This window comes from Dendropsophus ebraccatus, chromosome 15 (assembly GCF_027789765.1).
Source record: "Dendropsophus ebraccatus isolate aDenEbr1 chromosome 15, aDenEbr1.pat, whole genome shotgun sequence".
NCBI classification, from domain to species: Eukaryota; Metazoa; Chordata; class Amphibia; order Anura; family Hylidae; genus Dendropsophus; species Dendropsophus ebraccatus.
Window position 1 is genome coordinate 61,012,130 of NC_091468.1, and position 25,877 is coordinate 61,038,006.

The 25,877-nt window shown below is 41.8% G+C and overlaps 1 protein-coding gene across 3 annotated transcripts in view; it reads right to left on the reverse strand.

The window, feature by feature from the left end:
- LRFN2 (leucine rich repeat and fibronectin type III domain containing 2) overlaps nucleotides 1-25,877 on the reverse strand; it is a 339,026-nt gene that overhangs the window by 261,344 nt on the left and 51,805 nt on the right. The window contains exon 1 of one of the 3 annotated variants that reach the window (XM_069955071.1): nucleotides 10,948-11,038. The exons of the other annotated variants lie outside the window; for them this stretch is intronic. The gene's annotated coding sequence lies outside the window, so the exon portion shown is untranslated. Of the gene's footprint in view, nucleotides 1-10,947; nucleotides 11,039-25,877 lie in introns of those variants that run through there. 3 annotated transcript variants of the gene reach the window in all.

Consider the following 25,877-nt stretch of genomic DNA (forward strand, 5'->3'; position numbering starts at 1 on the left):
TTTAACCAGCAGCCAGCAGTGTTATCTTTGGCTGGTCTCCCTGAGATCAGTGATCTGTTTCTTTTAAGAATAGGGCTGAGCACAGAACCATGCAACTCTCCATAGAAAAATAGACACCCTAGGTGCACTGAGGGGCTCAACATACAGTACACTATAATATATCTCACTACAGAGCTCCCCACAATGCTGCACCATCATACCCCTCCTCACAAAAAACTCTCCACAATGCTGCACCATCATATTCCCCTTTACAATAATCTCCACAATGCTGCACCATAAAACCCCCTGTAAAATACTCTCCACAATGCTGCACCATAATACCCCCTGTAAAATACTCTCCACAATGCTGCACCATAATACCCCCTGTAAAATACTCTCCACAATGCTGCACCATAATACCCCCTGTACAATACTCTCCACAATGCTGCACCATAATACCCCCTGTACAATACTCTCCACAATACTGCACCATCATACCCCTCCACCACAAAATTCTACACAATGGTGCACCCTTATATACCCTCTACAATACTCTCCACAGTGCTGCACCATTATATCCCTTCTTTTTAACACTCCTTTATAACACACTATAATGCCTCAATTCATGCATTTTTTACAGTGGGGTTATGTATCAATTGTGCAACTTTTTGGGGGCTTCTGCCCTTTGTGAAATGTGTAGTGGTGTAAAATGCTCAAAAATAGCGCAAACTGCTTCATAAATTCTCTCCTGCAGAGTGCAAGCTCTTATGGGCAGGGTCCTCTCCCCTGTAGAGTGTAAGATCTTATGGGCAGAGTGTAAGCTCTTATGGGCAGGATTCTCTCCCCTATAGAGTGTAAGCCCCTTGGGCAGGGTCCCCTCTCCTGTAGAGTATAAGCCCTTTGGGCAGGGTCCTCTCTCCTGTAAAGTATAAGCCCTTTTGGCAGGGTCCCCTCTCCTGTAGAGTGTAAGTTCTTTGGGCAGGGTCCTCTCCCCTGTACAGTGTAAGTCCTTTGGGCAGAGACCTCTCTCCTGTAGAGTGTAAGCCCTTTGGGCAGAGACCTCTCTCCTGTAGAGTGTAAGCCCTTTGGGCAGGGTCCTCTCTCTTGTAGAGTATAAGCCCTTTGGGCAGGGTCCTCTCTCCTGAACAGTGTAAGCCCTTTAGGCAGGGTCCCCTCTCCTGTAGCGTGTAAGCCCTTTGGGCAGGGTCCCCTCTCCTGTAGAGTGTAAGCCCTTTGGGCAGAGACCTCTCTCCTGTAGAGTGTAAGCCCTTTGGACAGGGTCATCTCTCCTGTAAAGTATAAGCCCTTTTGGCAGGGTCCCCTCTCCTGTAGAGTGTAAGTTCTTTGGGCAGGGTCCTCTCCCCTGTACAGTGTAAGCCCTTTGGGCAGAAACCTCTCTCCTGTAGAGTGTAAGCCCTTTTGGCAGGGTCCCCTCTCCTGTACAGTGTAAGCTCTTATGGGCAGGGTCCTCTCCCCTGTACAGTGTAAGCCCTTTGGGCAGAGACCTCTCTCCTGTAGAGTGTAAGCCCTTTGGGCAGGGTCCTCTCTCTTGTAGAGTATAAGCCCTTTGGGCAGGGTCCTCTCTCCTGAACAGTGTAAGCCCTTTAGGCAGGGTCCCCTCTCCTGTAGCGTGTAAGCCCTTTGGGCAGAGACCTCTCTCCTGTAGAGTGTAAGCCCTTTTGGCAGGGTCATCTCTCCTGTAGAGTGTAAGCCCTTTTGGCAGGGTCCCCTCTCCTGTAGAGTGTAAGCCCTTTGGGCAGAGACCTCTCTCCTGTAGAGTGTAAGCCCTTTGGGCAGGGTCATCTCTCCTGTAGAGTGTAAGCCCTTTGGGCAGAGACCTCTCTCCTGTAGAGTGTAGGCCCGTTGGGCAGAGACCTCTCTCCTGTAGAGTGTAAGCCCTTTGGGCAGAGACCTCTCTCCTGTAGAATGTAAGCCCTTTGGGCAGAGTCCGCTCTCCTGTAGAGTATAAGCCCTTTGGGCAGGGTCCTCTCCCCTGTACAGTGTAAGCCCTTTGGGCAGGGTCCCCTCTCCTGTAGAGTGTAAGCCCTTTGGGCAGAGACCTCTTTCCTGTAGAGTGTAAGCCCGTTGGGCAGGGTCCTCTCTCCTCAACAGTGTAAGCCCTTTGGACAGGGTCCCCTTCTTTCCTGATCTCTATACATAATAGACAGCATTTTGTAGTATTTCTTTCTCCCCCACATTCGCACAGACATCAGAGACATCCTGCATGTTCCTCCCGGGTTCTCTCATTTTGTTCTGGTAATGGGACTGAACAAAATCTATTTCTTATTTTCGCCTGGCCCAGAGTTTTGCTGAAATTGTGCTTTAATAATGTCATTTTAGCAATTGTGGTAACTGCTACATGATATATTAGCAGAACTCCAGCTCCGCCATGAACATCAGAGCGACCAGAAAATTACTGCCACAAATCACATCACGGTTTACAAACATTTCCTCTTCGTTGGTCTCATAGACATTTCTGAAATTGAAGAAATTTAAGAAAAACTGTATCTGGAGTTGTGGGGGGGGGTGTTAATCTATAATCCAGAGATTTCCAAATACTGTATGCATATGTTTCTGATAAGTTGCATATTTTTGTTGCTGGCGCAGTGTCCCACGTTGGATTCCCTATGGGGTCTGTGGGTGGGTGTCGTATGTTATGTGCCATATGCTACATGTGCCTCATTTTATATGAATACACTGTTTTTATAGTGTTTCATTCTATATTGCAACTGGAACTGTAAATGAGTGTACCAGGCAAAGCTGAGAGCTATGCAAGGGTTAACCTAAATGCAGTTAGGAATATTCCAGAAGGGGAGGAGGAGTTTTAATTTAGTCCTCTCTATTTAGAAAGGGAAGAGAGAGTTAAGTTACAGTTCAGCCTTACTGCTGGAAGGAGTTCAGTTCAGCCCCTTCATGTGAGAGGAGAGTAGTCCAGGACTACATGGGGCAAGAAGCTTGTTTAAAGAAGTCAGTCAAGGGGGAAATACACAAGCTTTGAGAAGCTGAGAGAAGGTAAAGGAGAAAAGAGACGTTCAGCTTGTGGGTTAAGTTGAACTAGGGCTCCAGAGCTTCACACTATGACCGAAATTGTCTTATGGTCAGGCCTCGTGCAGAGTAGCTTCCAAGTCATGAATCTACAGTATAGACCTACACTCCGCTGTTGGGAACTTAAGTACTGGTAGGACAAAATGTGCTTTTCTGTTTCCAATGAGCTCAGCCACCAGTGAATTTACAAAACTGTGAGACAAGACGTTTTTAGCCAACACCAAAAAAAAAGCAACCAGGACTAGGAGAAAAAAAATCTCAAGTTATTGTATAGACATTGGCAGGCACCAGGACCTGTGTGAAGGGCCTGAAGACTGGAGACGCCAACAGTACAGAGAGGAGTGCGAATGCCTGTCTTTTTGTCTGGTCTGGGGTCTGATGTAGGGGCTTTGTTTGGAATCTGGGAGAAGAGCACTTTTCAGTTACACCCTTGACCCCAGTGCTATGTGGCACTACGAAGCCATAGTTAGCTTTGGGGTCAGAGGTAAAACCGGGGCATGGTTCTCTTACCATAGGTCCCTCAAATCAGACCCTTCCAGTCAGTTAGACTCCCAACCAGACCCCTAAATTAGACTTCAGATCAGATAAGGCATTGCTATCCACTGATGCCCCAATTTATAAGGCATTTACCCAGTCAACCCTTGTCTTTATTTTTCCCTCTATATTAACCAAATCGTTAACATTTTCTTCTGAAAACCAAATTTCCCCAATTATACCGTTCATTTTACTTCAGTAGAATCTCGTGGGACAGGATTTATTTCAAAGCGATTTTTTGAATATTTTTTTCTTATCTTTTTAATAGATATTTAAAGGAGATAATACGAAAACCTCAAAGTTCAGTTCTGGATTGGATCGGTATAAGTAAAGAAGAAGATAAAAGTCTTCCAAGATGTATTTGCTGTCCTAGACCCTGTTGGTATGCAGGTCACTGGTGGAGGGAATGTGTGGTAGGATCATAAGTGTCGGCCGTGAGTGATAACTATTTGCTCTCCGTATGTTTCATGATGGTTTGCGAACAGATTTATGGTTGCTGCAATGCCGCTATTAACTTCTGTACAGCTTGTGTTTAAGGGCCGTGTATTTACCAGTCCGAATCCTATTACTTAGGTGCTGAGAATGGAATAGAGTTGAGATTTAGTTTTTTGCTTTCAAATATTTTTGGATGACCTGAAAGGACGATTCTGTCATTAGTAAAAACTCTATAACATATCCTATAAAGAATATATATCTGCGAAATGGCACCAACTAATGTGACGGAACCCACATAGACATAAACCATACCAGTGCCCGGGTCTCCACCACCGTCCTTACCACAGATATCTAATCATCATATGACGGTATGTTTGAGCATTGTATCGTACCAATATTTGTAAAAAAAAATTAGAGACTGTTGGGATTTTTATCCTTTTTCCTATTAGCTTTATATCTCTCTCTGAAAACAATGGGGCTTTGGAGAAAAAGACCAGACCAATATGCTGAATTGCCCCCAAAATGCACCAAAATGGCTGACCTAAACTTTGACTAGACAGTCAAGAATGAGATCTATTACACAACGGCTATGCTCACACATAGTAAAATAATACCAAAATACGTCCTTAATTTTGGGGTAAACATACGACCAGATTATACAATATAATAATGCCCTCCACTAAAGTCAATAGGAAATTGACCGTCAGTGCACACAATGTATAGAACAATGTATAGAATGAAATGACTGTCACAATAATAAATCTGCTCATTATTTAGTGTTGGACTTTAGTATATGGGGCCCACCAGAGGAAATGATCCTGGGGGCCCTCCGGAGGATTCTCCGGTCCTCTGGTGGGCCAGTCCAACACTGATTATTTACCACCTGCTTTTGCAAAAACAAATGCCAATTATTTTGACCTGTTCACATATTTTTTGGTTTGTTTGTTTTTCCACTCTAAATTATGGACGTATTTTGGTATTATTTTACTGTGTATGAACTTAGACTAGAGTTTTTTTGTGATCACAGATCTTTCTCCAGCACCATGTAGACCATAGTCTTCTAAAATTGGAACAGATTAAAATCCATGAACAAACGTCTTACTCCAGTGGTCGTCCCACTACCCAATCCTGTGGTGCCATTTTTTTTTCAGTTCAGGTCTTGTAATGTGGCTTCCTCTCTATGACCCCCCATCAAACCCATCCTCTCTTCCTGTGCCAATCATTTACAGGGGTCACTATCCCTGTTGTCAGCGGGGCTGGTCAGCCTATTACAGAGAGGGGACCTCTCTCAAATCAGGCTCAATGCCAGCGTTCCGCACTTCCAGACAGCAGAATATTTAAGAAGCAGCTTCTCTGATTGCCTATATTTCCTGAAGTTCTTTTGGTGTTGCCCCTGTAGCTAACCTCTGACCTTGGTAGCGCCACTAAACCTGTGCCTAATGTTACCCTTTAGCTTTGACCTTGGCTGTTTCTGGTAAAGGTCTGTATGATTTCCCTTTTAATTTTTTTCTCGGCAAAACATGTGACCATGGGTTGCAACTAGTGTTGAGCGAGCATGCTCTTTTGAGCATAGTGTTCGAACGAGCATCGGGCTGCTGGGCACCGCTTGACAGAGCACCTAGTGGTGCTCAGGTCAAAGTGCAAGTCTCCTCCTTGTATTTTTGGCAGCTTTAATAAGCCAATAAACACATGGGGATGGCCTGGCACATTGTAACGCCTGGAGTAGTGGATCCACTGGACCGTCACTAGTGATGGCACTAACCTCACCAGGGAGCGGAGTCTAAGGGGCCGCTGGTTTTCACCAGAGCCCGCTGCAAGGCGGGATGGACTTGCTGCGGCAGGCGACCCCCAGGTCGCTACCCCTGGCTTGGTTGCTAGTGACGGCAGGCGAGGCGTGGCAGGAGCAGTAGGCAGCAGATGGTGCTGGCAGAGGTCTGTAGGCGTAACCGCAGGTGACAGGCTAAACACAGGAGCAATAGTGTAACAGAGGAGCAGGAACCAGGAACGAGGACTAGGAACCAGGTAGCGGACAGGAATCAGGAACAAGGACTAGGGACCAGGTAGCGGACAGGAATCAGGAACAACAGGGAGCTGGGCCAAATGCTATGGGAAGCATGTAGAGGCTCCAACACCTGGAAGGGGGCAGGGCTGGAACTTATAGGGGAGTGATTGACATACAGGCCAATTAGGAGCGCACTGCCCCTTTAAATCTGAGACAGCCGGCGCGGGGACGCGCGTGCTGGACGGACAGGAGCGCGGTGAGGTGAGGCACCCCCCGGGGCCGAAGCAACAGCAGCGCCGGGTCCCTGCCTACGGACACCGGCTGCTGCAGATGCGGGAGAGAGGGTGCGGCGGCGGTCCGGAGCACGGGACGCCGCCGTGGCCCTAACACACATTCTGTTATGCTGTAGCCATGTTGGCTACTGGATTAGTGGTGATTGGCTGGCCACATCAGGTGACCGAGATCTATAAGGGTCACCTGATGCTTGGCTACGATACCTAAGGTTTTTAGGTGAACTAGAAACCCTACCCTCTGCTGAGCAGGGGGCACCTGGTTAAATACTCAAGTCTCCCATTGACTTTAATGGGGTTCAAGTCGAGCACTCAAGCACTCGAGCATTTTAATGCTCACTTAACACTAATTACAATAAGGGCTACTTATTACAGACACGACCACTTTTACCAAAAGTTGTAAAGGACTCCAGTTCCTCATAATCTAAATCAAATCTATTATTACACCTTGCAAGAAAACTACTCAAGCAGGTGAACCTTATATTTCCACCTCTGGTGGTTCCATATAGAGACATAACATAAAAACTCCTGAGAGTATTTGCAAAACCGTGTTTTCAAGTGGTGGTCAGCTTACAGCCTTCATCCTAGGATATGTCGAGCCAAGAAGAAAGCTATGAAAGAACATATCTGTATGTATGATGTATCGAGCTACTCATCCCAAATGTCTATGGGCATTCTCTTTCTGGGAAACGAATTAGAACATGAGCCGAAACCCAAATCAGACAAATCCTATGTATTTATTGGTGCACGGTCTCTGCTCATCTCCAGTGACCTCCATAGACTTGTAAGTAATTATTGATGGCCACAGTTGTGAACATGATTTGACTCAAAGTCCTAGAAGTGCCAATTCTGACACCAAGTGCGGCGGCCCAGACATTGTATTATTCATGCACTCGCTAGAGAAGAAGCTTTGATTCACGGCTGCTAAAAGGCACATTATAAAAGGAATCTGTCTGCATCAAATTAAAAGTAAAATTGTGTTAATGAGAAAATCCATAGCCGGTTAAATCATGAAAAATGGATTTGGCATTAGGATGGGGCCGAGTGTATTAGATTACTATGAAGAAGAACATCCAGTGCAGCCAATAATCCTCACCTCTTTCCCTCTGAAATGAGTAAACTTGTTCATCCATGTTAGAAGATAATAGAAAGTCCAAAAGGGACAAAAAAATCTACAACGAACTGAAGCAAATGTCATCTCAAGTAACAGAGCCAAATACAGAGTAAGTTTAGATAGTACTACAAATAGCTAAAGTGTAGTGACCTGGTACGGGCCCCTAAGTTCTGTTGCACTTGAGTAAGTTAACTCTCTCGAGAGGTAGCGTAGAGCAATAACAAAAAGGCGGCCATACACCAATCAAGTACAGCTGTTTCGCATTTACACGCTTCCACTGGCCTCATAGTACCTTGTTGGTACTACGAGGCCAGTGGAAGTGTGTAAAAGCAAAACGTCCGTAGCCTCAATGGGACGCACTCTGTATGTCTGCCAGTGAACCTATGTTGGGGTTATCTGAATAAACACAGAACTTGACCGGTGAGTGGTCGTTTTTTCGTCATTGCTCTTCGCTACCTTCATTAATCCTCTTCTAGGCTGAGTATCACCGTGAGTGTGCCTACTTGCACGGTACATGCCCAGCATTACCCAGACTGACTCACAACTACAACTAGGCAGTGCCTAGTTGCTGTGTTGCTCTCTCTCTCTCTATCTCTCTCTCTCTCTCTCTCTCTCTGCACACACACACAGCCCACCAACAAAAGCCAGGGCTAGATAGATCCCTGAGGTTAGAACTTAGTCCCTGGTGGGAGGAGTTAGTGCTGTTCAGCTAGGGAGTTGGAAAAGGACGCAGCTAGTCTGACAGGAACATAGCTAGCAAGCAACAGTTTCTTCTATGATTACTAGAACCAAGATGCAGTGCTGAGCTTTTTACAAGGGAAAAGAAGCCTAACAGGGACACCTTGCACACGCCGTGAACCTCTCTAAACCGTGAAGGGCAGTTATCTTAAGAAGCAAAAGGAACTGACCAGTGGAACAAAGGTACTAGGAGATGTCTATGTATTCCACTGTGCAGCGCAGGTAGATGAAGTGTCTCTCCTACTTGACAAAGGGGCAATTTATGCCTCGAAACGCGTTGTTTATGAGACCATTAAAATTCATCGTTTTACTTCATTAAACCTGAAGCCGTGAAGCGCCGTCATTCTGGCTCCTGTGGTCCCCGCCTACCCCGAGGATCCGACACTTCATCTACTATTCCCTGATCTCCTGGCTTGGGATCTCGGCATCTACCCTTGGAGCCTGGCTGCTACGGCTACTACCTCTCTCTTCACTGATAGTACATACAGGTGTTGTGTTCTTAGCACAACACCATCAGGTGAGAAGTTTTATTATCAGTCTATGGCGCCCTTTCCACTTTTTTAGCCCTACTGTGCAGCGCAGGACAACTAAGAAGGCCCAGGAGTCTGCTCAACCTAGATAACAATGCCTGGAGCTTCTATTACCCACCCAGGAAGGATAGCAAGCAACTAGGGGGCCTAAGTGGTATTCTCTATTTCTTCTTCTATACACCTCTACTGTCCCAGTAGAGTACACTTCTACCTTGGACAAGGCCCCTCTGGCAACCCCTCTCCTCTCTACTGCAAAGCACATTCTTACTAAAAGCACCTGGTCTCTACCTCAACTACTAGCACCTGAGTAATTGCAAGATTGTATCTGTTGTATTGCAATGGACTGTATTACTACCACAAGTACTATTCCTGTATTGCACCACGTTCTACTTTACTAAAGCATTGAACTCTGGCCTATCCTTACGCACCTGCATCCACATATACCTGTACACTTGGGTTAAATTATTATTATTTAAATTACACCACTGCAGGCTACTGTGACAAGTGCCCAAGTGACCCTAGACCCACTCAGCTACCACACCACCATATCGACTGACTTGGCAGAGAGACTGAACAACACCAACATGAAAACCTCTTCCCTGCACTTTACCAGTGCGCCACAAAAAGTTCACCAGCCCGCATGCAAATGCTTTGGCGGCCCCTGTTTACTTGTGTACCTATGTGGCCCCTGTAGACTTGTATACCTGTGCAGCCCCTGTAGTTTTATGTACCTGTGTGGCCCCTGTAGTGTTATGTACCTGTGTGGCCCCTGTGGATTTATGTACCTGTGTGGCCACTGTAGACTTGTGCATCTGTACGGCCCCTTTAGACTTGTGTATCTGTACGGACCCTGTAGACTTATGTACCTTGCGGTCCCTATAGTCTTGTATACCTGTGTTTCCCCTGTAGATGTATAATCAGGGCCAGCTCCAGGTTTTTTGCGGGCCCTCGGATAACAGAGCCTCAGTGGGCCCCTCATCCATCCACTATGCACCCATCATCCACAGACTGTGCACAATCACTTGAGACGCCACTAACATACACAAACACACATTACTGACAAAGGCGCTGACTGATCACACTGGTTGAGAAGCTTCTCCATAATGTCCTACATGATCCTGGGGCGTCTTCTGAGGGAATAAGGAAATATATAAAGCAGCTTCTCCTGTGTGTGCAGTGGATGCAGCCAGTCTCCAGCCTCCATGTCCTGAACTACTCACAACTAGACTAGATGGAGCAGGTGTTCTTTTCCTGCTGACAATCTTCTATGTTTCTAACTAAATATTCACCATACACAAAGAAACACTGCTAACAATGCCAGATACCTGTGATATAGAGGTCAGCCATAGTAATATAGAGGGGGTCACACATATTGATATAGAGGGGTCACACATAGTAATACAGAGGGGTCATAGCACACACACACACACACACAGCCTGTTGCAGCCATAGCATACACATAAACAGCCTGCTGCTGCCATAGCACACACACAGCCTGCTGCAGCCATAGCACACACTCACATACACACACACAGCCTGCTGCAGCCATAGCATACAAACACAAATCTTCTCCCAGAAAGAAAACACCACATTGAGGACAGAGGTTACTGCTACACTACTTATGGCTTCTCCTCCTTCTCTATATTACACAGAATATCTCCATATTACACTGCTGCTCATATACAATCATCCAGCATCCAGGAGGAGGACAGCCCCAATATCCCCCCCACACACAATGGTCTCTTCCAGCTCAGAAACAAGCTGCCAAATAGTGACCAACAACTTTTCCCTGACCCCCCCTTATCTAATAGGGCCAGTGTCCTATTACTGCTATATTCCCCGACCACCCTTATCTAATAGGGCCAGTGTCCTATTACTGATATATTCCCCGACCACCCATATCTATTAGGGCCAGTGTCATATTAGAATGTTGCTCATAAAATATATTGATGGTTAAAACTTATACAATTCATATCAAAACTCAATTCTAAATTTTTAAAGATTTTTTTTTTAAAGCTGGAGTTGGAGTCCGTACATTTTTTCCGACTCCAACTTTGACTCCAGCCAAAACTAACTCCGACTCCACGACTCCAATTCCACAGCCCTGCTGACACTGACTGACACAGTCACTGTGTTGCACACAGTTGCCTTCCCTGGATCAACACAGTAGGATTTCCCTAGGTTGAACCTGATGGACTCTTGTCTTCTTTCAACCTTATTTACTATGTTACTATGTTACTGACTGACTGAAACTGGCACACACAGACACACAACACTTACAGCTCAGTCTTCTTCCTCTCTGTCATGCTGCTCTCCACCCTGTAAGGTTGAGGACCTGTTGGTCATGTGATCAGGTCCTTCACCCTTTTCCCTGTGCAGGTCCTGCTCTGTCTCCTGTGTCTTCTGATGTTTAGCCTCTTATATAAAAACCCTTTATATAAAAAAAATATTAAAATGATTTATATTTATTCTTTGTTAATGAAGAACAGAGGCAGATACCAAACTGAGAGGAAGTAGTAACACACAGTACTTATCTCCTCTGCTCCTGTCAGTGCAGCCTCTTGTTTTATGACCTGTGCCCCTGTCAGTGCTGCAGCACAGACCTCCATATACAGCTGAGTATTAAAACTAAAGTTTAACAGGTCAGGCATAAGCAGTCAACCTTAAAGAGCTGAAGGGGGTCTCCGGGCTTCCCTGATTTAAGGCCAGGTTGCAGCTGCACTCCCTGCGACCCCTATAGCTATCCCACTCACCCCTTCCTGTAGATCTGCACCTTTCATCTTGGTTCGACATATTCAAGATAAGTGATGTAAGATGAGTAGCTCTAAAACCCTGGGGGACTTCTAGTATAAGTATACTGATCTCTTATCGAGATCTATGCAGTACAGTTATACTGCATAGATCAATGAGCTAGGCACTGGATTGCTTTCGGCTGCTGCAGCTGAAAGCAATCGAGTGCCGAGCCGGGATCAGCGCCACCACTGTATACTCTGCAGAAAGTCATGTATTCTTTCTAGTCTGACACAGTGCTCTATACTGCCACCTCTGTCCATGACAGGAACTGTCCAGAGTAGCAGCAAATCCTCATAGAAAACCTCTCCTGCTCTGGACAGTTCCTGACATGGACAGAGGTGGCAGTAGAGAGCACTGTGTCTTACTTGGAAGAGGAGCCATTCAACCACTATCAAACACCAGAGTCCTAGTGCAGCTTCTATAGCTGACAAAGACACACAACAGAAATCCTATTACTATCACAATTATTTAGCATTTTATCAGCTTCTAACCACAAGTATACACTCAGCACAATGGTTTGTCACATTTATGATTTCTTTTGGACCAATCCCAACAAGAATATTCAGAGAATTGATTCATGCAGTGCGGCATACGAGCTGCAAACCCCCCATCAGGCAGGTCAACTTGTTCTTAAAGGTCCCATCTATTATTATATTCTGCCTATGTATATTTGTATTCATGATACCGTGATCTTTCCTCAGCTTCTGCTCTGAGCTAAATATGGTAGGTTGTTTATACAGTCAAGTGTCTCTAAGAATCCTTAGTCAAAAGATTACCTATTTCCATTGGAGAGAGTGTAGTGAGCATGCTCTGTGATATGTGTAGGTGTTCCCAAACTCCTGATCTGCTTCTAGCTGAAATGCTCCTCTCTTCCCCTCCCATCCCTGATCCTCCTCTCATCCCTAAGTCCTAAGCAGAGATAGATATTGGAGGGTGTTAAAGGATGCCTTAAAGGGGTATTCAACTCAAACATAACTTTTCATATGTTGCTGCCCATGGTGAGACTAACAATTCATTCCATACTTGTTATTATCTAGTCAGCCTCCTTCCCCCAGTTCTCAGCTGCTGTTTTCTACTAAAAACACAAAAATCTGTGTCTGAGCTTCTCTCTCTGTCTCCCCCTCCTCCCCCTCCCTTCTAAAACAAGTCCCTGATTGGCTTTATCTGCAACTTTGGAGCTTCTTTGTAATGCTGGGAGGGTTAATCACAATGAGTTCATCAGCAGCTTGACCTCCGATTAATCATCCCAGCATTACAAAGAAGCTACAATGTTGCAGATAAAGCCTGCCAGGGACTTGTTTACATCCGTCTTGTTTACTTGCCATCTCAGAAGGGAGGGCGGAGGAGCGGGAGACATAGAGAAAAGCTTGCACAAACAGATTTTTGTGTTTTCAGCAGAAAGCAACAGCTCAGAACTGGGGGAAGGAGACTTAATAGATAATAACTAGTATGGAATTAATTGTTATTTTGACCATTGGCAGCAACTATGTTGAGTGGAATACCCTTTTAAAGCCAGCCCTTCAGGACTTGGAGAAATATGAAGATACCGAGTGTCTCCTTGACAACTATTTAACGGTGTCAGCAGTTGGGAACATGAGTTACAGCTGACAGATTTTCTTTGAAGTGTCACTGTCGTATTTTTTTTTTTTTTTACTTTGCAGAAATCAATAGTACAGGTGATTTTAAGAAACTTTGTAATTGGGTTTATTAGGCAAATATGCCATTATCTGCGTTCAAAAAGATTTTCTTGATTCTTTTACATCAGTCGGCCCTGTCTGTTCTATGGAGAGGGGAGGGGGAGGAGAGAGATTATTCACCAGCAGAAAACAAAGAATTACACAGTGGGAGCTGTGTGAAAGCCGGCATTCAGAGGTCAGAGAGGTCAGTACTGACTTCAGAGGAGATAACCCAGTGATGTAGCTGTAAATTTATTCTTTGTTGTCCTTTTTTGGGGCCTCATGTCCCTCCACCCCTCCCCTCTCCATAGACAACAATGAAGACAGGGGGGAGAGCTTCAAACTGCTTTTTGCTCATAAAAATGCATTTTTTCGGCTAATAAACCCAATTACAAAGTTTCTTAAAATCGCCTGTACCATTGATTTCTACAAAAAAAAATTTAAACGACAGTGACACTTTAAGCTTAGACATCCCGGTTCTGGTTCTATCTTCAACTAGAAACAGATTTCCAGAGTCATCTGCAGATACCTTTCGGAGAGAGAGGTAGATAAGCTTCTCAATTATTATACACCATGAAATCCCTACATCATCATGTGAAGCACTATAACACCCAGAATCTACCCCTAATTCGAGCAGGGACATTTCTAAACAATGTATTAGTCTCAAAAAGGGAAGAGAATTATCTAAAGCCAGAAGAGATAAGAAAGTGACAATTTCCCTCCTGAAACCAGGTGCTCCAGAGGAATATTACTTCCATACCTTCAGCTCTACCGCCCTGCACCCTACGATAGGGAACCGTAGTGCAAATCTGTGTAGTTCTTCGCCATCCTACCATGAGGAGCCAAGACGTTCAGGTTCCTTCTACAGTCATGGACTACTTGGACTGTGTTCCCAAAATTAACTCTTTAGTTGCTAGAAGAGTCATTTACATCAGTCATATATATCCTTGGAGACTTTGGGGTAAATTTATTAATGATTCTGCGCACTTGATGAACGATTGAATTTGTCGTCCATTTTTGGTCTAAGTTCCATTGGACAGGTAAATATTTTTAACATGCAACTTTTTTTATTTTATTTTCTTATAAATCTGCCTTATTTGAGTATTTACCCAAAAAATTGCATAATCCAGGATTTGCACCTAATTTATCATTTGCGACTTTTTAAAAAGTCCCACAAACTGGTGCAGGCTTACGACTGGTCGGTACCAGGCAAATTTGTTCTAAAAATGTATTAATAATTTGTTGTTGCATTGTCTCTAGCCAGGATTCTGTTGGTATAACCTGGGTATCCCCTGTATATAATTATATATGTACAGCTGGTATAACCTGGGTATCTCCTGTATATAATTATATATGTACAGCTGGTATAACCTGGGTATATACTGTATATAATTATATATGTACAGCTGGTATAACCTGGGTATCCCCTGTATATAATATATATGTACAGCTGGTATAACCTGGGTATCTCCTGTATAAATTTATATATGTACAGCTGGTATAACCTGGGTATATACTGCATATAATTATATATGTACAGCTGGTATAACCTGGGTATCTCCTGTATATAATATATATGTACAGCTGGTATAACCTGGGTATCTCCTGTATATAATTATATATGTACAGCTGGTATAACCAGGGTATCTCCTGTATATAATATATATGTACAGCTGGTATAACCTGGGTATCCCCTGTATATAATATATATGTACAGCTGGTATAACCTGGGTATCCCCTGTATATAATATATATGTACAGCTGGTATAACCTGGGTATCTCCTGTATATAATTATATATGTACAGCTGGTATAACCTGGGTATCTCCTGTATATAATTATATATGTACAGCTGGTATAACCTGGGTATATACTGTATATAATTATATATGTACAGCTGGTATAACCTGGGTATCCCCTGTATATAATATATATGTACAGCTGGTATAACCTGGGTATCTCCTGTATAAATTTATATATGTACAGCTGGTATAACCTGGGTATATACTGCATATAATTATATATGTACAGCTGGTATAACCTGGGTATCTCCTGTATATAATATATATGTACAGCTGGTATAACATGGGTATCTCCTGTATATAATTATATATGTACAGCTGGTATAACCAGGGTATCTCCTGTATATAATATATATGTACAGCTGGTATAACCTGGGTATCCCCTGTATATAATATATATGTACAGCTGGTATAACCTAGGTATCTCCTGTATATAATTATATATGTACAGCTGGTATAACCTGGGTATATACTGTATATAATTATATATGTACAGCTGGTATAACCTGGGTATCCCCTGTATATAATATATATGTACAGCTGGTATAACTTGGGTATCTCCTGTATAAATTTATATATGTACAGCTGGTATAACCTGGGTATATACTGCATATAATTATATATGTACAGCTGGTATAACCTGGGTATCTCCTGTATATAATATATATGTACAGCTGGTATAACCTGGGTATCTCCTGTATATAATTATATATGTACAGCTGGTATAACCAGGGTATCTCCTGTATATAATATATATGTACAGCTGGTATAACCTGGGTATCCCCTGTATATAATATATATGTACAGCTGGTATAACCTGGGTATCTCCTGTATATAATTATATATGTACAGCTGGTATAACCAGGGTATCTCCTGTATATAATATATATGTACAGCTGGTATAACCTGGGTATCCCCTGTATATAATATATATGTACAGCTGGTATAACCTGGGTATCTCCTGTATATAATTATATATGTACAGCTGGTATAACCTGGGTATCTCCTGTATATAATTATATATGTACAGCTGGTATAACCTGGGTATCCCCTGTATATAATATATATGTACAGCTGGTATAACCTGGGTATCTCCTGTATATAATTATATATGTACAGCTGGTATAACCTGGGGATCTCCTGTATATAATGCTATATGTACAGCTGGTATAACCTGGGTATTTCCTGTATATAATTATATATGTACAGCTGGTATAACCTGGGTATCTCCTGTATATAATTATATATGTACAGCTGGTATAACTTGAGTATCTCCTGTATATAATACATACATCATCCTAGCTTAGACCTTCATAATAAATCTGCACTGCTGTTTTTACAGATTACTGTCTTTTTCCACTTTAAGAAGAGACGGCCGGGCCTCCCACTCAGCCATATTGTCCTCTTGCTCTGGCTAATGAAAGCGTTCTGGCAAGAAATCTATAACATTCTGAAAATAATTGTGCAGTAAAATCGAGATATCTCCGAATATTTATAATAAGTACGACGACTTTTTATGTTTTGAAAGTAGCAATTAGTGCGAATTCACAGAAAGGAACTTGAGTCATCTCTGGTAATTAAGAGGAAATATTGTTAACGTGAGGCTGGAGCGTCCATTATTAAGAGTTAGCGATGTCTGGTCTGCGCGCGGAGGAGACGGGAATAATAAGAGGTAGAAAGTGCTGCGGCCACAGGAAGTGATCACCGGGCAGAGATGCTTCATAGCACCCAGGATTACTTACTATATGTCAGGGTGTAGGGATAGAATCCCCCAGAATACACTGCGTGTTATGTGTCTGCACACAGCTTACTATAGTAAATTGTGTTCTGGGATGGGTCATATGTACACTGTATATACACAGTGACCCCCAACAGCAGAATAGTGAGTGCAGCTCTGGAGAATAATACAGGAAGTAACTCAGGATCAGTACAGTATGAGTAATGTAATGTATGTACACAGTGACCCCACCAGCAGAATAGTGAGTGCAGCTCTGGAGTATAATACAGGATGTAACTCAGGATCAGTACAGGATGTAATGTAATGTAATTTAATGTTTGTCGTGGCCCGGGTTGCTGGTGTTGGGCCTGCTTGTGGGTTCTGGTGTTTTGGAGGCTACTTGTCACGGTGTGTAGGAGTGGTAACACCCACCCCAGGACAAACAGCAACCGGACCTTGGTTAGGACAGATGTGAGGTGCAAGGTGTTGGTGCAGGTGCGGTGGTAGAGATGACAGAATTCCACTTTAAGCAACTTGAAAACAGTGCTCATGTACTTATTGCAAAAATAATCAATAATACAACACTCCAACAGGTAGATAAATAAGTTGATAGAAGAAACTGTAACAGGAGATTGGAACCAGATAGAAGGGCCCCTGCCTAGTGCACCATGTACTCTGCCGGGATGAAGTCAAGTGTTGAGAAGTGTTTGAAGAAATCCTTGTACTCACATATGGATGAGTCTAGTTATCTCACCTAACCACCTTCTGCCCCACAGTGTCGGGTGACCCGTCCTATTGGGGTAGTACGAGTCCCATGTCTCTGCTCTGTGTGTAGCTGGCTTGTAGTACCCTTCCTACTAAGCTGAGTGTCTTGGAGAGTGGCTTGCTGACACTGTGCTCTACTGGAGGTCCAGTTTTGAATGTGTCCATCCCTTTTCTTCGGTGGTCGACCATTCTGTTTCAGCTGTAATGTCCATGGCGTATGAAAGGGTGAAGATTCCCTTGTCTCCGGTTTCCCTAGGGTCTAGTCTAGCAACCCATGAAGGATGGAAAGCTACTGTCAGGAACATCTGAATATACGTCCTGCCTGGCCTGTAGCCAAGCACTAACTTACTAAAAGGAAGTAGTTACTGAAAAAAAGAAGTGTATGTGTCGCTACACCTAAGTGTTATATGCTGCTTTGCTGTGAGAGTGTGACATCTAGTGGTTGGAGTAAGGAACAGCGGCCTCCTGTCCTAACCTGTGACAATAGAGTGATACAGTTTTACCAAGGTGTAAGGGGAGACTAAAAAATCATAGTGGGACACTACTTGTATGTACACAGTGACCTCACCAGCAGAATAGTGAGTGCAGCTCTGGAGTTTACTGTTACTGAAGTGTGACCTACAGGAGTCACCAGGATAGGAGACGTTGTCAGATTGGAATATATCTCATGCTTTCAGGTATGAGATATTGACCAGGGTCTGAACTCGTTCTTGGTATACATTACATGGACAGCATTCTGGTTGTACTTGGTGTTGCTCTATAAGATGTGTCCTTCCAGACTGGAGTTCATATAATTTACTTGGACTAATCCAAAAAAATTGGAAAACCACAGGTTGCCTGCAGCGGCTTTAAAACTTTATTTTGTGACACGAGTTTTACTACAGGTTGCAATAACCCCTTTATGATTACAGAACGTTCTCCCGGATTATTGTAACTCGATCATTACCTATAATCAGCAGAAGAAGCAGACATTACTTTTATTACTTTAATGCAGGCCATATCACAAGCTGGAAGGTATCCCAGAACATATAAAAGTCTCCGTGCTGAGGTTTAAGAGACTTTGCTTTTAAGAGACTATTTTATGCACCTGACCGTACAGAGCGCTGGGCTCCAACCCGCGGCTGTCAGGGCTAGCTGGGGGTGATCGCTTTACTACTCCTGGGAAGCCTCAGGCCGGAGATCATTACCATAGAGGAATAATGGTATTGACTATGCTGCATAATGCAAGGGACGTTATCTCTAAGGTCAGGTTCACACTATGTTTTTTTCATCCTTTAAGAAAAAAAAAATTGTGTGCAGCCATTTTGATCCGTTTTTCCATTGACTACCATTATATATATATATATATAAATCAGATCAAAACGCATGAGTATTTTTTAAAGTGCACAAAAGCGTGGTTGACCACAATTTTGCGTAGTAAAAAAAAACATGTTTTGATCCTGTTTTTTTTTTTTTTTTTTCATAATGGAAGTCAGAGCGGAAAAAAATGATCAAAATGGATACACACAAATGCATCAGTTTTTCCATCTGTTTTTTTTTTTTTTAAAACAGATGAAAAGAACGTAGTGTGAACCTGACCTTATGCAAGGATCATACGGATGTTTCCACCCTAATTTCCCACAGTACAAATCCAATACATTAGTGCAACTAGCTATCAAATCCCTCAGCATCCTGAAATCCCCATCACAACCACATCCCATAAACAGGAAACAGGCTTAGGCCCCGTTCACATCCACATGATAGACCATCATTAGCTGATATGTCAACCTCTGGCATTCAACCAATCAACTGTTCTGCACAGTCACCAGTGCTATACATGGTGCCAGAAGCCTGAGCTCTGTATATCGTGTGGTGGTCATACCTTCTTACTGTAGTCCAGCTCCCATTGAAGTGAACGGGGATTGCACTGCAGTGAAGATCAGTGAAGGTGCTGGGTGTAAGCACCTAGCGTATCACATATTGTAGCCTTTTCAGTGCCTTAAAGGAAAACCACCTTAAGTTTATTGCATATAATTTCCCACTGAGATGCCCATTGTAAGAGTCTATCTGACCAGTATATGTCAGTAACAACATTGTAGTAGACAATACTATTCAGTCCCTGAATATCCTTTGAAAAAAAAAACAAAAACAAAAATTGCCATATTAGCCTATGGATGATGGATGCTGGCATCAAAATCATCACATCGCCATCCCACATAGCCATTAAAGGATATGTTCACAGATTAAAAGTGGCATATTTTTATGCCAGAGGATGATACATCCTCCAGTTACTGTTTTTTTTTTTCTTTTTTTCTTGGTGAGGAGATGATGCATTCTCCATTTACTGTTTTTTTTTTCCATCTTCTTTTTTTTGGGGGCCAGAAGATGATACATTCTCCATTTACTGTTTGTTTGTTTTTTCTTTTTTCTTTTTTTGGTGAGAAGATGATATATTCTTCATGTTTTTTTAACCTCACAGACCAAAGAGCACATGGCTGAGCTTTTAAGGTAGTACTCCAGATTTGTAATTTACGTCTGAACTTGTGTTCAGTATCTGGAAGGAAAAAAAAACTTAAATGGAGGCAATTTATCAATGTAAACCCAGCCTTAGTAATCTTAGGCCGGGTTCACATTCATCCGGTGATCTGGTGGTATTTCCTAGTAGAAAAGTGTTGGAGGGAAACGGATCTTTGAGCCTTAGATCCTTAAAGTTTTGTCCATCTTGAACCCAAAAAGTTTTCAACTTGCTGAAATCCAACGCTCTTTTGGAAATTGACTTTCTCCTTGTTAACCTTAAAAAAAAAAAGGTTTAAAGAAATTTACACTTAACGGTTCCCTACCTTGAATGACCTTGAGAAGTAGTGAACACTCGAAAAAAAATCTATAAAAAGGGAACTAAAGAAGACTAAACCTACAGGGTTCAAGTTAATTTTAGAGAATCATCTGTGTAATTTCGAGAGGAAATGAGACATAAAACAAATAGAAGAAATGTGATGGATGAAAAAATCTCGAAATGAGAGAAATGTCTGGAAACACACAAGAGGAAAAAAAAAATCATTTATAAATATGTAATTAGAAAAAAAAAACATTTACTTAATGAAGGCATTTGCATATTTTTAAATGTGTCTCCCCGGATTTAACGTCAAATAAATTCAGCGCGTTTCAGAATAAATTGAATGTAAGACTAAATTTCCAATGAATAAAATATGTCGAGGGTTTCTGGAATCGAAAGACTTGGTGACCGATAACTAAAAATAATCCGAGATGAATGGAAATGTAGCATGAAAAATCCTATTTACTATTGTTGAGCTTCTTATTACAATGTGTCATAATAGTCCAATCATCTGAGCCTTGCCGGAGGACACGACTATTGCCAGGCCGCTCGTCGCTAATGATTTCATACTATCCTCTTTTTGTAGATTTGTTGACCTTATTGCTCCGGCTTGTAATTTTATTCCTCTAAGTGAATGGCACTTTGATTTCAAAGACCAATTAAGTCATTTTAGGCTTTTCGCTGCAATAACACCATCTAAAAATAATTGTGTCTCAATCCCACACGACAAAGCGTGGAAAGTTAACATTCGACAAAAGAGCTTCGGCAATGTTTGTATTGGTCGACGTGCAGAGGAAATCGTAGATTATTTAACGGTGACACTAACAAAATCCAACCCCCTCCTCCCCAAATTATCACTCGTGATCCCCAACATTAGGGGGATTCATGGGTGTCCTTCAACATACCGATTCTGCAGACTGATTGTATATACAGGTACAGGGCCAAAAATATTCTACCCAGGGTTCCTTACGGGGAAGACTCTCCTGAAATATCTTGGAAAGTTCCCAAGAACTAGAGATTTCCCAGACTTATAGGAAGGCAGGTAAAGTTCTTGGGCGCCATGTTCTCTTAGATATATACCCACCTCTCCTTATTCCCGTACTTCTCTTTTATTTAGTTTTTGTTAGTTTGTTTACTAAGTTGGTCACCATTGGGATAAGTCGAGCAACGTGATACATTAGGAAAGATAAGGATGGACACATCCAGGGTATGTTAACTCTGTACCCACAATCTGACCCCCCCCCCCAAACCGCTTGTACCTTCAGATAGCTGCTTTTAATCCAAAATCTGTCCTGGAGTCCATTCGGCAGGTGATGCAGTTATTGTCCTAAAAAGCAACTTTTAAACTTGCAGCCCTGTGCCAAATTGGTGTGGCCTAGAGTACCCATGCCCTAGGATTGTGACACCCCTCCGTCCCTCCTCACCATTAGGAATGCCCCTAGAACAATTTCTCCTATTCATCACCTGTGTGAACGCTGCACATGTGCTGGATGGTTAAGGCACTTGTACAGTGTTCAGACAGGTAATGAATAGGAAAAATCCTGCCCGGGGGCATTCCTAGTGATGAGGAGGGTGGGGAGGAGGGACAGATTCGGCCGTATTTTCACCTCAAACTGATGGTTGTCCTAACATAGGGACAATGAGCACACTAGTAATGGCACGTACAGCATTCAGCCCTGACTCATCATGATTAACGTACGAATGAAAATTGGAGAAATAGTGATATATTGGTAATCTCTCTCTGACATCCAGCAATATTGCATAATTTAAAACTCAGACTTAAATCAATATTGGTCTTAAAGCAGGAAATAAAGATTCAGCTAACACCGCCAAGCCTAAATGCATGTGGAGGAGATAACATCCATCCAAAAGTTAAAAAAATATTATTATTATTATTATTATTTATTACTTTCATATAGTCATTTAAAAAAATCCTCTAGTTAAGGATACATTTATACAACTCTACGACCTTGATAAGCCCTTGGGTTACTTCTACCGTGGAGTGTAATGTTACATTATAGAAGCTTTTAGGGAAGTTTGAGGCTTGAGCAGGGAAGTGGCAAATAAAGTTGACTGTAGATAAATGTAAAGTTACCTACCATGGATGATAACAAATCTCACCGCCACATAACAAATAGGAAAAGATGAGGTAAAATTGACTTGCAAATGGAATTGGAGAATTAAAAAAAAAGAAAACTTAACTGCGGCAACTAGTGTCAGGCAGCTGCTGCCAAGGCGTTTACTGTAGGATTATCAGGTGCATGGATGAGAACCTAGTTCTACCAAATTCAAATTCAAAAGTTTTTTTTAATTTATGGATCCTATAGAAAGAAGAATACACAGAAATAATAATAATAATAATAATAATAATAATAATAATAATAATAATAATAATAATAAATTATGTATACGGAAAAATAATAATAATTTACTACTACTAATAATAGTAAATTATTATTATTTTTCCGTATACATTATTTATTAATAATAATAATAATAATAATAATAATATTATTATTATTATTATTATTATTATTATTATTATTATTATTATTATTATATAGCAGTTCACCTCTGGAGCCTGGTTCAAAGCAATTTCTGTCGGCACTTCTGGGTAACGGGGGTGGTGCATGTGAATTGAACAAATCCTCATGTAGCAATCCAAAATCAATTCCAGCACTCACCAATCGATGCTTGAAATATTTATTAGTAAATTCACATATCCAATTGTTGCAATAAAGCACAGGAGGCGTTTCGGTGGCAGCCTTTATCAACTACAGTTGATAAAGCCTGATGCCGAAACGCGTCCTGTGCTATATTGCAACAATTGAATATGTGAATTTTCTAATAAATATTTCAAGCATCGATTGGTGAGTGCTGGAATTGCTCTTTTATTGGTTCAAAGTCAATTCATTACAATTGCCCCCTCTATAGACAGCCTGTTGATTTTCCTGACATTGATTTGGCAAATACTTGACATAATGTTGCAACATCTTTTCTGAAAATTTATATTGTGCCATTTCTCCTGGAAATTTAAATAAATTGACAACTAAGCATTACTGTTGCACCAGTCAAAGGGGTGTGTCCCTGAACAGCACTGATTGGAGAGCCCTTAGATTGTCAAGTGACACTCTCCCAACTGGTGACACCCAGGTGTCAACTTTCCAGGTGAAATAATGACAAAATGCAGAGTTATGAGAAAAGTTGCTCCAGAATACTGTAGGGAATAGATTTCTTAAGTAAAATATACATTTCTGGAATGCTGACAAATCTGGAACCTACTTGTTACTAAGAACACAAAATTTAAAGGGGTTAATCAAGATTAGAATAAAGTTTTTACTCAAAACCTCCAAAACATTGCTCTCCTTCTTTCAAGCTATGTCTAGTATTGCACCTGATCTTCATTTAAGTAAATTGGGATCTGCTGCAATACCACTGACAGCCTAGTAACAAGAGTGGCGCCGTAACTAAAAGTGGTGAAGTTTGGGAAAAAATTTTTTTTTTCCTTTGCTTATTCCAAAATCCTACTTTAAAATAAACTAAAGTGATAATTCAGAATGTGTCTGCCAACATGACGTGTTCCCTAAACTGCGAACAATGGAGTTAAGAAGGAAGAGATTGTAGTCGTCGTCTCCGGGGAGTCCATGGATGTGAACAATTGCAGTAACCAGCGCTGAAGGTTATAATGTCACACCAATCGTCATTTGTAATGGAAAACAGGCCGCACTGCACAAGCCGTCTGTATCTCAATATCTGCTCTAAGCCGCAGAGGCTTAAAAAAGCTTTAATTGGACTTGGGATCAGAAATAGCATTCAGTCAGCAGAACAATTCATGAAAGGGAGCAGCGGGTCAGCGTACAGCTGAGAATCACATTCCCCAGAATCATGTACAATACAGCAGCCAAAGCCGTAAAAACCCGGCGCCATCAAATAACACAGTATGCCATGGGCAGATTGTGATGTCATTATTTCCATGGAATCAAGTGCGGAGTCTGATGAGGAAGATGGCACGACGACTGGACTCCTATCAGGCACAGCAGGGGCCTCACCCAAAAATAAGCAAAAAGTACTTCAATAAGAGAAGAGTTCATAAGCGGTGTAATATAATAAGGGAGGTGGTGGTAATGGTAATAAACAAAATGATGTCAGAGTACGGGGATAATACAGTGATGTCACAACAATGAGATAGTGATGTCCCAATAAAGAGATAGTGATGTCACAGTAATGAGATAGTGATGTCCCAATAAAGAGATAGTGATGTCACAGTAATGAGATAGTGATGTCCCAATAAAGAGATAGTGATGTCACAGTAATGAGATAGTGATGTCACAGATAGAGATGAGAGAAGCTGGATTCACAGGGAATTTTGCATAAATTCGGCTTAGGCTGGCACTGCGTTTTTGCAATCTGTTTTTTTTTTTCCATCAGTTTTATGTAAAAAAATAAAAAAACATGAAAAAAACTAATGCATTTGTGTGTAACCATTTTGATCTGTTTTTCCATTGACTTCCATTATAAGAAGAAAAAAAAATCATATAATGGATCAAAATGCATCCTTTTTTAAGTGTACACAAAAACAGTGTCAAACACGTTTTTGTGTAAGCAAAAAAAATATAGATGCGTTTTGGTCTGTTTTTGGATTTTTATTTTTTTTTTTATAAAAGAAGTCAATGGAAAAACAGATGCACACAAATACAAATACAAGGGGAATTCACTAAGTGCTGTCACAGTACAAGAATAATATACACAGTGATGTCACAACACAAAGATAATAAACACTGTGCTGCAACTATACAATGAGAAAAGGAGAAATTATACAGTGATGTCACAGTTCAGGAATAATGGGATAATGCACACAATTATGTCACAGTACAGGGATAGTACACACAGTGAAGTCACAGTTCACGGATTATACACACAGTGATGTCACAGTACAGGGATAATACATATGGATGTCACAGTACAAGGATAATACACACAGTGATGTCACAGTACAGGTATAATACACAGTGATGTCACAGTACAGGAATTATACACAGTGATGTCACAGTACAGGGATTATACACAGTGATGTCACAGTACAGGGATAATACACACAGTGATGTCACAGTACAGGAATTATACACAGTGATGTCACAGTACAGGAATTATACACAGTGATGTCACAGTACAGGAATTATACACAGTGATGTCACAGTACAGGGATAATACACACAGTGATGTCACAGTACAGGAATTATACACAGTGATGTCACAGTACAGGAATTATACACAGTGATGTCACAGTACAGGAATTATACACAGTGATGTCACAGTACAAGGATAAAACTTATAGCTTTAAAGCTAAAACTAAACAGGAGAGATGTGATTGGCCCCATCTCTATACTTCCTCTTGTTTATCTCTCCACTCGCAGCCATAACATAATAATGTGAGCAATGTTTCCTAGGTTGCAGAGCTTTTAGTTTATGTATTTGTTCCAGAAGTGTCTTTTTGGCCAAAGCCCAGCAGGATACACTCCGGGAATGGAGACTGAGGTGAGCAATCCTAATCATATCCGGCCGACCTCTCCATAGGATGGTATTAGTCTATGCTCAGAGATTCATGGTGGTCATTATACTCATCATCATCATCATCATCATCATCAT